The 14,863-nt window shown below is 39.9% G+C and overlaps 1 pseudogene; it reads right to left on the minus strand.

Moving 5' to 3' along the window:
• Positions 1 to 11,495: 11,495 nt before the first annotated feature.
• On the minus strand, positions 11,496 to 12,305 carry LOC118886360 (annotated as a pseudogene).
• Positions 12,306 to 14,863: the final 2,558 nt, after the last annotated feature.

Genomic DNA, 14,863 nt, shown 5'->3' on the forward strand with positions numbered 1-14,863 from the left:
CGTTTTATTCCTGTGATATGTTTCCTACCCTTATAACCAGGGGCTTTACACCTTTCTAGGGACTTACTATGTGTCAATGGAGACTTGGTTTGTCAATATTTTTTTCAAGAATGAGTTGCTACTATTCGACTCTCACAATGCAATAATATTTCTGATGCCTTGTGTTCCACAGTGGTCTGTCTCTTTGTTTGGTGTTTTCTACTTTTTTAAGCAATTAAAATGTAGAAAAAGCCTGGAGCAATTTCTTGTATGTTTGACACATATGTTGAGTGTTACTTAATAATTGCTACCCAGGGCAAAATATAACAGGATTTTATGGCCAAGTCTTCTGCTGATAGAGTGGACTGGCTGGTAGCCACATACACTTTTTCAAAATAAATGCATCTCTGTGAAATGAGCTGTCAGGAGGACTGCAGGCTTTGAAAGCCTGGAGTAATTAAGGAGCAATGTATTGGTTCTGAGGAACTGACATTAATGTTGACACATGATATTTCTGGGCAATTTGATCTGTACCAATAATTCATTTTGTTTCTTACTGCAGGACTCATTCTGTTCCTAAGTCAGTTGAGGCTTTATTAAAGATTTACCTGGTGGCTTTTTAAAAGCACAGTATTTAATGTGGTGTGTGTTCAGTCATCATTTATGTTTATTGAACATCATAACTATGACATTTGACCAAAGTTCAGGTTTTAAATCTCGAATTCAGATGCTTTTCCCTCCTAGATTACACTGACATAGTGCCTTAGCATTATCAAAATGGAAAAACTATACAGCAAAATTGACCCTAGAAGCAATGATCAACTAGTTGAAGAGTAAACATGGAAACTGATTATTCTGGCCTGTCACACATGTTAAAACCATGATCCTTAATCTGTTTCGTCACAATGATTATGATCATTTTGTCTCCATCATTTTGCATCTCAGTATTCCAGGAATTTTATCCAACATTTTTATGTGGAAACTTGAATGAAATATTTTTTGGTAGAGCTACAAGAAAATTTTAGAAGATTTTGTCCTTTTTACAGTTCTGTCAGAATGGATTTAACAAGTAGTTTGTATATTATTTCAAGTCTTTAATGTTTTAAAATTGTATTTATATACATAGGTGATAATCCCTGAAGTAAAACTGTCATCATTAAATCTTCCTTTCTGGATGTACCAGCTCTTTTGATGAAGAAGGAATAAAATCATTAGAAAAAAAATGACTTCAAAACTGAAACTGACGCAAAAATTTAAAGTCTGTCTTTCAAAGACCATTCCAAAACTTGTGCCTTCATCATAAAACAATTCATTGGTAATTGATTTTGAATTATTCTTCCATTTTTCCTTATAAGCCGATTTGTCCAATGCATCAGTCTGGTATACCCCATATTAATAACTGAAATGCAGTGTATGTATATATACACATATTTGTATACAATCCGTATTTATGTGTATACACATGTTCGCAACAGTCTGGTATAAAGGCAATGTCAGGTTTACATGTTCCTTGATTTGAAGGAAAAAAGGTAGATGACATTTTTCTATTTTCTTATTTACTGAGAGATGTGTACATTTTAAAAATAGACCCAGAAAAAGAATTAAAGTATCTTTGTCTTGGTGTGGATATTAAAAAGCACTCTTCAAAACATCCAGCATCACTTTTGCCTCTTAGCTGCACAGACGATCCTGAAAACGCTGCCAGTATTATACACACCAAGGATTGAAAGTACAATCCTTTGGAGATCCGGATGAAATCCCATTTCTGCTGCTTGCTTGCGGTGTGAACGTGGGCAAGGTTCTTAACCTTTCTGAGCCTCACTTTCCTCGTATGGAAAGTGGAGGGTAGGAATGATGCCCAGCATAGCATTGTCATGAGGATTGAATTAAATGACCTTTTCAAAGTGCTTAGCCCAGCACCTGACAAGTAGGAAGCGCTCAGTGAGTTGTAGCTACTAGTTGCATCAGTGATCATAGTAGAAGTGCAATAATTGTAAACTTGGTGATGGTGACAAGGAAAGGGCCAGTAACACCATTCAGTATACACTAGGCTAATAACATTGTGAAACTGATGTTGATTGATGTAGCTAACACTAGATAAGCTGAACAACAGCCTTCTGGATGAAAATGTAATTGAGAAAGCATGATAACTTTGAAATCTACACAGTGACCCAGAAGTATTGGGCTGGCCAAAAACCCAAATGAACTTTTTGGCCAACCCAGTATCATAAGTGTGGGGAGTTGTGAATGATTTACATGGAGCATCAATGCATCAGATACTCGTAGATTACTTAGATAATAGGCTCTGTGCTGTGCACTGAGCATAGACAAGGTCCTGTCCTCAAGTCTTCTCTACTCCCGTGTGTGTGTATTGGGGTGGAGGGAACCGGAGAAACAAACTTGCTGTGGTGAGACCTTGAGAGATGAACTCAGCTATCAAGTTGTTCCCTCCATGGTGATGTCCAGGGCTGGTCCCATGCTCCCACCTCAAGGAGTTTATAACCAAATGGAGAGGATGGATAAGCTCCCAAAACAGTGTTGTCCAACAGCGAGCCACGTAAGTCATTTAAAGCTTTCTAGGAGTCACATTTTAAAAAGTAAAAAAACCAAAAAAAAAACAAAAAAGAAAACAAAAAACCCCCACAAAGCCTAGGTGAAGGGACTTCCCTGGTGGTGCAGGGGTTAAGAATCTGCCTGGGGCTTCCCTGGTGGCGCAGTGGTTGAGAATCTGCCTGCTAATGCAGGGGACACGGGTTCGAGCCCTGGTCTGGGAAGATCTCACATGCCGCGGAGCAGCTGGGCCCGTGAGCCACAACTACTGAGCCTGCGCGTCTGGAGCCTGTGCTCCGCAACAAGAGAGGCCACGATAGTGAGAGGCCCGCGCACCGCAATGAAGAGTGGCCCCCGCTTGCCACAACTAGAGAAAGCTCTCGCACAGAAATGAAGACCCAACACAGCCATAAATAAATAAATAAATAAATATTAAAAAAAAAAAAAAAAAGAATCTGCCTGCCAATGCAGGGGACGCGGGTTCGGTCAGGGAAGATCCTACATGCCGTGGAGCAACTAAGCCCATGCGCCACAACTACTGAAGCCCGCACGCCTAGAGCCCGTGCACCGCAACGAAGAGTAGCCCCCGCTCGCCGCAACCAGAGAGAGCCCGCGTGCAGCAACGAAGATCCAATGCAGCCATAAACAAACAAACAAATAAATTTATTTGTTAAAAAAAACCCAGGTGAAGGGAATTCCCTTGCGGTCCAGTGGTTAAGACTCAGTGCTTTCATTGCTGAGGGGCCGGGTTCGGTCCCTGGTCAGGGAACTAGGATCCCGAAAGCCGAGGGATATGGCAAAAAAACCATACAAAAAATCCAAAATACATAAAACAAACAAAAACCCAGGCGAAATTCATTCTAATAATATATTTTATTTAAGCCAATATATCCCAAACATACAATCAATATAAAATTATTAATGAGATATTGAATATTTTGCCTTTTTTATTTTGGGGGGCTGTCTTTAAAATGTGGTGCACATTTCACACTCACAGCACATCTCCATTTAGATGAGTCACATTTCAAGTGCTCCACAGGTCCATGAGGTTAGTGGCTACCTTAGCGGAGGGGATGATTCTAGAGTTCAGCTCCTCAAAGTGTGGTCCTCAGTCTCATGGTGTAGGTGCCCCTGGGTCCCATACCCACCTTCTTAATCAGGATCTACATTTTAACAAAGTCCTTGGCCAGTCGGTGAAGTTTGAGAGCTGCTGCTTGATGACTTGAAAAACTTGTTATTTGAGATTACACACCGCCTCCTCTAATGATATTTGTGCTGTATGTTCCCTTATCATAGATTAGGTAAATCATCTTATTATAATCAAACCAAAGGTAGGGTTCACTTTAGCCCTTGTTGGAATCAGTGACATCTAGTTAGGCTTTTCTTAATTGGAAGGTTGATTAGTTTAGCAAAAATGGAAGGAAGGGCAGGCCAAAGATGAGACAAGAATAATTTTTTATTCAATGATGTAATGAATGACAGCACCGTTCTCAGCAGAGCTATTCTTTTCTGACATGTTTTGAGAGGGAGAAAGAAGGGAAGAGAGTGAGGGAGGTCTGGTTAGTTTTTAATTCATGGGTTTTTCATTATGTCAGAGTCTCTCCTGCAAGGTTGGCTTCATAGACAGATGGCCTCAATAATGCATTAGACAATGGTGTTCCAAAGCTGGATGTCAATGAAGGCTAAATGCTATAAATATATAACAAAACACCATTCACCGTGGGACAAAGAGTAAGTTTCTAAATCAACATGTATAAGCAGTCCCACCTGCCCAGCCATCTCCACCAGGGTTACTATTATCTACACTGTTTGCACAGAGCTCAGGTACACCTGGGTAGCACCAGTGAGTCAGCTGGGCCCATTCATGATGGAAGTTTTATATGGATGGAAGTTAAATGTTAACTTGCTTCTATTTTGTCAAAAATTTTAATAAAATGTTAAAGTGTATTGGTACTTCTAGTGCTCAGACCCGAAATCAAATGCTTTGAACCAACTTAAAGTTTTGAGACCTAAGTCATTTAATTTTATACTAATCTACTTGGTACAGTTTGTAATGCCTTAACCTCAGTTTGTTTCCTGCACCAACCACATTGGCTTTATCTGGGCGCTGCTTAGAAATGCAGATCTTGGGCCTCACCTCAGACCTACTGAATAAGAACCTGCATTTTCGAAAGATCCTCAGGTAATTTGTGTGCATATTAAAGTTTGAGAAGGGCTGTAATCATGTACTCAGCAGCTGGTTAGCTTGGTTGGGTTGAGGGGCAGGACATCTAACCATTCACAGGTGCTTGAACTTAGTGCCTGAGCCCTCCTGGAGAGTGATGGGGAAGCAGGGTTCTCAGGGTGTGGTCCCCAGATGGGTAGCATCAGTATCACCTGCGACCTTGTTACAAATACAAATTCTCTGGCCCTACCTGTTCCTCTGAATCCGAGACCCTGGGGATAGGAGCCCAGCAATCTGTGTCTTAAATCCTCTAGGTGATTCTTTGCAAACAACTGCTAGAAAATTACAGTAGTAGTGATGTAGGAGGATGTTTCAATTGGTTGTACATTTCAGTTTTGAATGCTTTATTTTGTCAAGTGGAGCCTAATTTTTTTTTCTTTGCAGTAAAAAATGCTTTATTTTTAGAACCATGATGCTTAATATATATACAGTATATAAAGAGAAACGAACATATACATGTATGTGTGAAATATTCTTCTATTTGTATTTTGTCAAGGGTTTTTATTGTTGTTTATTTTTTAAAAATCAGGAGTGGACTTTATTTATTTTTAACAACTTTATTGGAGTATAATTGCTTTACAATGGTGTGTTAGTTTCTGTTTTATAACAAAGTGAATCAGCTATACATATACATATATTGCCATATCTCCTCCCTCTTGCGTCTCCCTCCCACCCTCCCTATCCCACCCCTCTAGGTGGTCACAGAGCACTGAGCTGATCTCCCTGTGCTATGCGGCTGCTTCCCACTAGCTATCTATTTTACATTTGGTAGTGTATATATGTCCATGCCACTCTCTCACTTCATCCCAGCTTACCCTTCACCCTCCCCATGTCCTCAAGTCCATTCTCTATGTCTGCGTCTTTATTCCTGTCCTACTCCTAGGTTCTTCAGAACCTTTTTTTTTTTTTTTTAAGATTCCATATATATGTGTTAGCATACGGTATTTGTTTTTCTCTTTCTGACTTACTTCACTCTGTATGACAGTCTATAGGTCCATCCACCTCACCTCACTACAAATAACTCAATTTCGTTTCCTTTTATGGCTGAGTAATATTCCATTGTATATATGTGCCACATCTTCTTTACCCATTCACCTGTCGATGGACACTTAGGTTGCTTCCATTTCCTGGCTATTGTAAATAGTGCTGCAATGAACATTGTGGTACAAGTCTCTTTTTAAATTATGGTTCTCTCTGGGTATATGCCCAGTAGTGGGATTGCTGGGTCATATGGTAGTTCTATTTTTAGTTTTTAAGGAGCCGCCATACTGTTCTCCATAGTGGCTGTATCAATCTACATTCCCACCAACAGTGCAAGAGGGTTCCCTTTTCTCCACACCCTCTCCAGGATTTATTGTTTGTAGATTTTTTGATAATGGCCATTCTGACCAGTCTGAGGTGATACCTCATGATAGCTTTGATTTGCATTTCTCTAATGATTAGTGATGTTGAGCATCCTTTCATGTGTTTGTTGGCAATCTGTATATCTTCCTTGGAGAAATGTCTATTTAGGTCTTCTGCCCATTTTTGGATTGGGTTGTTTGTTTTTTTGATATTGAGCTGCATGAGCTGCTTGTAAATTTTGGAGATTAATCCTTTGTCAGTTGCTTCATTTGTAAATATTTTCTCCCATTCTGAGGGTTGTCTTTTCGTCTTCTTTATGGTTTCCTTTGCTGTGCAAAAGCTTTTAAGTTTCATTAGGTCCCATTTGTTTATCTTTGTTTTTATTTCCATTTCTTTAGGAGGTGGGTCAAAAAGGATCTTGCTGTGATTTATGTCATAGAGTGTTCTGCCTATGTTTTCCTCTAAGAGTTTGATAGTGCCTGACCTTACATTTAGGTCTTTAATCCATTTTGAGTTTATTTTTGTGTATGGTGTTAAGGAGTGTTCTAATTTCATTCTTTTACGTGTAGCTGTCCAGTTTTCCCAGCACCACTTATTGAAGGCTGTCTTTTCTCCATTGTATATTCTTGCCTCCTTTATCAAAGATAAGGTGACCATATGTGCATGGGTTTATCTCTGGGCTTTCTATCCTGTTCCATTGATCTATATTTCTGTTTTTGTGCCAGTACCATACTGTCTTGATTACTGTAGCTTTGTAGTATAGTCTGAAGTCAGGGAGCCTGATTCCTCCAGCTCTGTTTTTCTTTCTCAAGATTGCTCTGGCTATTCGGACTCTTTAGTGTCTCCATACAAATTTCAAGATATTTTGTTCTAGTTCTGTAAAAAATGCCATTGGTAATGTGATAAGGATTGCATTGAATTTGTAGATTGCTTTGGGTAGTATAGTCATTTTCACAATGTTGATTCTTCCAATCCAAGAACATGGAATATCTCTCCATCTGTTTGTATCATCTTTAATTTCTTTCATCAGTGTCTTATAGTTTTCTGCATACAGGTCTTCTGCCTCCTTAGGTAGGTTTATTCCTAGGTATTTTGTTCTTTTTGTTGCAATGGTAAATGGGAGTGTTACCTTAATTTCTCTTTATGATTTTTCATCATTATTTTTTAGGAATGCAAGAGATTTCTGTGCATTAATTTTGTATCCTGCAACTTTACCAGATTCATTGATTAGCTCTAGTAGCTGTCTGGTGGCATCTCTAGGATTATCTATGTATAGTATCATGTCATCTGCAAACAGTGACAGTTTTACTTCTTCTTTTCCAATTGTATCCCTTTTATTTGCTTTTCTTCTCTGATTGCTGTGGCTAGAACTTCCAAAACTATGCTGAATAATAGTGGCAAGAGTGGACATCCTGGTCTTCTTCCTGATCTTAGAGGAAATGCTTTCAGTTTCTCACCATTGAGAATGATGTTTGCTGTGGGTTTGTTGTATATGGCCTTTATTATGTTGAGTTAGGATCCCTCTATGTCCACTTTCTGGAGAGTTTTTATCATAAATGGGTGTTGAATTTTGTCAAAAGCTTTTTCTGCATCTATTGAGATGATCATATGGTTTTTATTCATCAATTTGTTATTATGGTGTATCACATTGATTGATTTGCATATATTGAAGAATCCTTGCATCCCTGGGATAAATCCCACTTGATCATGGTGTATGATCTTTTTAATGCATTGTTGGATTCTGTTTACTAGTATTTTGTTGAGGATTTTTGCATCTATATTCATCAGTGATATTGGTCTGTCGTTTCCTTTTGTTGCAGTATCTTTGTCTGGTTTTGGTATCAGCATGATGGTGGCCTCATAGAATGAGTTGGGGAGTGGTCCTTCCTCTGCAATTTTTTGGAAGAGTTTGAGAAGGATGGGTGTTAGCTCTTCTCTAAATGTTTGATAGAATTCACCTGTGAAGCCATCTGGTCCTGGACTGTTGTTTGTTGGAAGATTTTTAGTCACAGTTTCAATTGCATTACTTGTGATTGGTCTGTTCATATTTTCTGTTTCTTCCTGGTTCAGTCTTGGAAGGTTATACCTTTCTAAGAATTTGTCCATTTCTTCCCCATTGTCCATTTTATTGGCATAGAGTTGCTTGTAGTAGTCTCTTAGGATGCTTTGTATTTCTGCCATGTCTGTTGTAACTTCTCCTTTTTCACTTCTAATTTTATTGATTTGAGTCCTCTCCCTCTTTTTCTTGATGAGTCTGGCTAATGGTTTATCAATTTTGTTTATCTTCTCAAAGAACCAGCTTTTAGTTTTACTGATCTTTGCTATTGTTTTCTTTGTTTCTATTTCATTTTTTTCTGCTCTGATCTTTATGATTTCTTTCCTTCTACTAACTGGGTTTTGTTTGTTCTACTTTCTCTAGTTCCTATAGGTGTAAGGTTAGACTGTTTATTTGAGATTTTTCATGTTTCTTGAGGTAGGCTTGTATTGCTATAAACTTCCCTCTTAAAACTGCTTTTGCTGCATCCCATAGGTTTTGGATCATCGTGTTTTCATTGTCATTTGTCTCTAGGTATTTTTTGATTCTCTCTTTGGTTTCTTCAGTGATCTCTTGGTTATTTAGTAATGTATTGTTTAGGCTCCATGTGTTTGTGTTTTTTACAGTTTTTCCCTGTAATTCATTTCTAATCTCATAGTGTTGTGGTCGGAAAACATGCTTAATATGATTTCAATTTTCTTAAATTTACCGAGGCTTGATTTGTGACCCAAGATATGATCTATACTGGAGAAGGTTCTGTGTGCACTTGAGAAGAAAGTATATGCTGTTTTTGGATGGAATGTCCTATAAATATCAATTAAATCTATCTGCCATATTGTGTCATTTAAAGCTTGTGTTTCCTTATTAATTTTCTCTCTGGATGACCTGTCCATTGGTGCAAGTGAGGTGTTAAAGTCCCCCACTATTATTGTGTTACTGTCGATTTCCTCTTCTATAGCTGTTAGCAGTTGCCTTATGTATTGAGGTGCTCCTATGTTGGGTGCATTTATATTTATAATTGTTATATCTTCCTCTTGGATTGATCCCTGGATCATTATGTAGTGTCCTTCCTTGTCTCTTGTAACATTCTTTATTTTAAAGTCTATTTTATCTGATATGAGTATTGCTACTCCAGCTTTCTTTTGATTTCCATTTGCATGAGATATCTTTTTCCATCCCCTCACTTTCAGTCTGTATGTGTCCCTAGGTCTGAAGTGGGTGTCTTGTAGAAAGCATATATATGTGTCTTGTTTTTGTATCCATTCAGTGAGCCTGTGTCTTTTGGTTGGAGCATTTAATCCATTCCCATTTAAGGTAGTTATCAATATGTATGTTCCTATTACCATATTCTTAATTGTTATGGGTTTGTTTTTGTAGTTCCTTTTCTTCTCTTGTGTTTCCCACTTAGAGAAGTTCCTTTAGCATTTGTTGTAGAGCGGGTTTGGTGGTGCTGAATTCTCTTAGCTTTTGCTTGTCTGTAAAGCTTTTGAATTCTCCATTGAATCTGAATGAGATCCTTGCTGGGTAGAGTAATCTTAGTTGTACATTCTTCCCTTTCATCACTTTAAATATGTCATGCCACTCCCTTCTCGCTTGTAGAGTTTCTGCTGAGAAATCAGCTGTTAACTTTATGGGAGTTCCCTTGTATATTATTTGTCATTTTCCCCTTGTTGCTTTCAATAATTTTTGTCTTTAATTTTTGTCAATTTGATTACTGTGTGTCTTGGCATGTTTCTCCTTGGGTTTATCCTGTATGGGACTCTGTGCTTCCTGGATTTGGGTGGCTATTTCCTTTCCCATGATAGGAATGTTTTCGACTATAATCTCTTCAAATATTTTCTCGGGCCCTTTCTCTCTCTCTTCTCCTTCTGGGACCCCTATAATGCAAATGTTGTTGTGTTTAATGTTGTCCCAGAGGTCTCTTAGGCTGTCTTCATTTCTTTTCATTCTTTTTTCTTTATTCTGTTCTGCAGCAGTGAATTCCACCATTCTGTCTTCCAGGTCACTTATCCGTTCTTCTGCCTCAGTTATTCTGCTATTGATTCCTTCTAGTGTATTTTTCATTTCAGTTTTGTATTGTTCATCTCTGTTTATTTGTTCTTTAATTCTTCTAGGTCTTCATTAAACATTTCTTGCATCTTCTCTATCTTTGCCTCCATTCTTTTTCCGAGGTCCTGGATCATCTTCACTATCATTATTCTGAATTCTTTTTCTGGAAGGTTACCTATCTGCACTTTAGTTGTTTTTTGGGAGTTTTATCTTGTTCCTTCATCTGGTACATAGCCCTCTGCCTTTTCATCTTGTCTATCTTTCTGTGAATGTGGTTTTTGTTCCACAGGCTGCAGGATTGTAGTTCTTCTTGCTTCTACTGTCTGCCCTCTGGTGGATGAGGCTATCTAAGAGGCTTGTGCAAGTTTCCTGATGGGAGGGACTGGTAGTGGGTAGAGCTGGCTTTTGCTCTGGTAAGGAGAGCTCAGTAAAACTTCAATCCCCTTGTCTGCTGATGGGTGGGGCTGGGTTCCCTCCCTGTTGGTTGTTTGACCTGAGGCGACCCAACACTGGAGCCTACCAGGGCTCTTTGGTGGGGCTAATGGCAGACTCTGGGAGGGCTCACGCCAAGGAGTACTTCCCAGATCTTCTGCTGCCAGTGTCCTTGTCCTCTTGGTGAGACACAGCCACCCCCCGCCTCTGTGGGAGACCCTCCAACACCAGCAGGTAGGCCTGGTTCAGTCCTGTGGGGTCACTGCTCCTTCCGCTGGGTCCCGACGCACACACTACTTTGTGTGTGCCCTCCAAGAGTGGAGTCTCTGTTTCCCCCAGTCCTGTCGAAGTCCTGCAATCAAATCCCACTAGCCTTCAAAGTCTGATTCTCTAGGAATTCCTCCTCCCATTGCTGGACCCCTGGGTTAGGAAGCCTGACGTGGGGCTCAGAACCTTCACTCCAGTGGGTAGACTTCTGTGGTATAAGTTTTCTCCAGTTTGTGAGTCACCCACCCAGCAGTTATGAGATTTGATTCTATTGTGATTGCGCCCCCCCTACCATCTCATCGTGGCTTCTCCTTTGTCTCTGGATGTGGGGTATCCTCCTTGGTGAGTTCCAGTGTCTTTCTGTCAATGACTACTCAGCAGTTAGTTGTGATTTCGGTGCTCTCGCAAGAGGGAGTGAGAGCACATCCTTCTACTTCACCATCTTAATCTCTCAGGTTTTGTTATTTTGATGGCTTAAATATAAGGCTGCTTTTACAGACTACTGATATCTAGCTCCAAGTGAAAATAGTGAATCATAAGGAAGTTCCAATTCTGTTGTGGCTGATGGATTCTCAAATGGCAGAAGGGAGTGTTGACAAAGAAGAGGGACTCGTTTCAGCCCTCACACTTGGCGTTCTTGCAGGCTGGAAGAGAATCATCATCTACTTCTGATGTCTGAGATTTCTTCACCGTGGAAATAATTCCAAAAGCAGTTTTTCTAGTTTTTCCCTCCATACAGAAGCACGCTTGGCAGTTGGTGGACACTGCAGCCTTGGTGTCACTTTCCGACAGCCCAAACAGCAACCCTAAGTTTGCCACATCGTATAGACCTCTCATTTCTAAAGACCTTTCAGCAGCACTAGATATAATTACATTCTTTCCTTTGCAGACCTGCATCAAATTGAGGGCGTTGGAAATTGTGTACCTTCTCATTGTGGAGTCTTTGATAGCGGGGCTATAGACAAGTTCAAAGCCCACACCTCAAGTCAGTTGCCGCTTTAATAGGGGGTCGTTTGAAGTAAAATTGTAGCTTCTCTGTTACAGTTATGCAGACTAAATCCACATCTAAATGTGTACAAGCAATATGAAAAAGTTTTTCTGTCTTCAAAAAACTGCAACGATATCATACAGCCGGACTCTTGCAGAAGTTGCTCTCAAAACATTGCAATGAGATGGATCTGAAACAATAATTGTCAGTCTAGTTAAAATCTTAATTGGTTTTGATTTTCCCTGTACTATTGGCAAAGTTGTAAAGAGTTCAGAAACAGCTACTGGTTTTTCAGTTTCCTGTTTCTTTTCCCTAAATTCAACAACATGATTGATGGCAACAACTGAATAGCCCAGGTGAGGGGCATTCTCCACGAGCCGGTGCAGCACCTTCAGGTCGCAACCCTCCCACAGGTCCAAATCCGCAAACGCCGCCATGCCTACAGAGCTTAATGTTGAATCAGACATTTCATAAAGGCAACAATTCTAACTTTGAAAGAAGCTGTGATGCTCTGACTGATTTAACTCTTTTAGTTGAAATTTATTTTTATTTTTAAACTTTTATTTATGTATTTATTTATGGCTGTGTTGGGCCTTTGTTGCTGTGCGTGGCCTTTCTCTAGTTGTGGCGAGCAGGGGCTACCCTTTGTTGCAGTGTGCTGGCTTCTCATTGTGGTGGTTTCTCTTGTTGTGGAGCATGGGCTGTAGGCATGCGGGCTTCAGTAGTTGTGGCTCACGGGTTCTAGAGTGCAGGCTCAGTAGCTGCGCCGCACGGGCTTAGTTGCTCTGCGGCATGTGGGATCTTCCTGGACCAGGGCTCGAACCTGTGTCCCATGCATTGGCAGGTGGATTCTTAACCACTGCACCACCAGGGAAGCCCAAATTTTATTTTTATTTTTGACGGAGACTTGAACAAGAAAAAGGAATAGAAAGAAACGAAATGGTTGAAAAATGAAGTGAATGAAATGACCTGGCATTAGCTAGCCCTGGGAAGTGTATAGTGAGAGGAAAATCAGTTGATCCTCACTTTATTTCTGTAAATAGCGAGAGTGTCTTGTCATAAGGGCTCCCCTGGGACAGGAAGTTGTTTCTCTCTTGCTTCAAAGTGGCAAGCAGGGCTGTGTGTCCTTCATTCAGAACTTCTTGAGAATCTATTACAATAAGTCTGATGATGTGAAAGACAATGGGGCTCAGAGATGACCAAGACACTCCATGATGCCAAGGAGGCTGTAGCCTAGTTGGAGAAGCTGATTAATGTCAGTAATTATAAATCAGTCAGTGTAAGTGTTAATGAAAAGTTCAGGATATAGAGGAGAGATTCCCAAGTACAACTGGATGAAAGGGAGTTATTAGATGTTACCTGGCGGTGGCCACATGCCAGTGCAGTGCCCAACCAGCCAGGCAACCTGAAGGGACGTGGGGGACAGCCAGTGCATCCTGAGAATGCAGTAATGAATGACTTGTGGGCAAGTCACATACTATAAAGCTGAGAATTAATTCATTTATTCCACAAATATTTATTCAGTGCCTACTACGAGTGTGACATTGTTTTAGGTCGTAAGGATACTTCAGCGAGCAAAACAGACACAAACTTCTGTCTATGGAGCTTCATTCTAGCTAGAATTGTATCTAGAGGGATTGTATTGTATCAATCAATTGTATTGATACATCCAATTGTATCATTGCATCTAGAGGGATATAGACAAGAGCCATATAAGTAAATTATAAGATAATGTGATATAATTCTACTAGGAAGGTGAAGAAGTGGGGACTGGGGGTCTCGGGTTGTATAAGAATCCTGTATCACTTCCACAATAGGAATTTGGGTCTTTAATATCTTAAGTTGCATAATCAAGAAATAGCAATACAAGCATGTTCTTTAGAAATGTACAGGTTAATACCAGAAATCGTTAAATGATTTTGGAGAGGAAGATTCAGGAGTAGGGAGACCAGGGACTGCTATTGTTTAGTATGAGTCTTGTAGGATATTTGATGTTCTACACATTCATTCATTCATTCACTCATTCATTCATTCATTTATTCACAATATTTATAAATACTTTAAGTGTGTGCCAGACCTTGTTGTAGGCACTGGGGATACAGCAGTAAACCCCACCCCCCCCATCAAAAAAAAAACAGAAAAAAAAAACCCCTAAGTTTCTGCCCTCATGGAAATTAAATTCAGAGGAGGGGGCCAGAGGTGAAGAGAGCATGTCAGAGGATGATCCATGCTATGGAGACAAATGAAGGGGCCTGTATTTAGGGTTGGTGCTGGGGACAGTGCATTTGTGTATAGAGTAATTAGGACTGGCTTCACTGGAAGTGATAGTTGAATAGGGTGAGGGACCTTCCAAGTGCAAAGGTCCAGAGGTGTGAGACTGGGTGGAGCAGCGGGTGACCCAGAGCTGGTGCTGAAGGATGGAAGGGAGAGTGGTAGGAAAGGAAGTCAGAGGTAAATGGCAATGGAGTGCAGACGGCTTTGTCTTGCAAAGACTCTGGCTTTTACTCTGTGTAATATGGGAAGCATTGAACTTTCTAGAGTGATCCCCTATATAGTTAAAAAGAGATTTATAGACTACACATTATAAATACTGATTTTATTTTTTTCCCAATTCTTCTTTTTATTGAATTATATTTGATTTACAATGTTGTGTTAATTTCCGCTGTACAGCAAAGTGATTCAGTTATACATTCTTTTTTAAAATATTCTTTTCCATTATGGTTTATCATAGGATATTGACTATAGTTCCCTGTCCTATACAGTAGGACCTTGTTGTTTATCCATTCTGTATATAATGGCTTACATCTGTTAACCCCAACCTCCCACTCCATCCCCCCCCGACCACCTCCCCCTTGGTAAATACTGACTTTAAATTAACAGAATAGATAATATACTACACTTTCAAATCAAATGTATATTTTTCTTTATAATCATTATTTGAGAGGGGGAAAGCAGGATCAGTGGTAACACACAGAGACACGCACAGTTTTGAATG

This window comes from Balaenoptera musculus, chromosome 20, assembly GCF_009873245.2.
Source record: "Balaenoptera musculus isolate JJ_BM4_2016_0621 chromosome 20, mBalMus1.pri.v3, whole genome shotgun sequence".
Classification (NCBI taxonomy): Eukaryota; Metazoa; Chordata; class Mammalia; order Artiodactyla; family Balaenopteridae; genus Balaenoptera; species Balaenoptera musculus.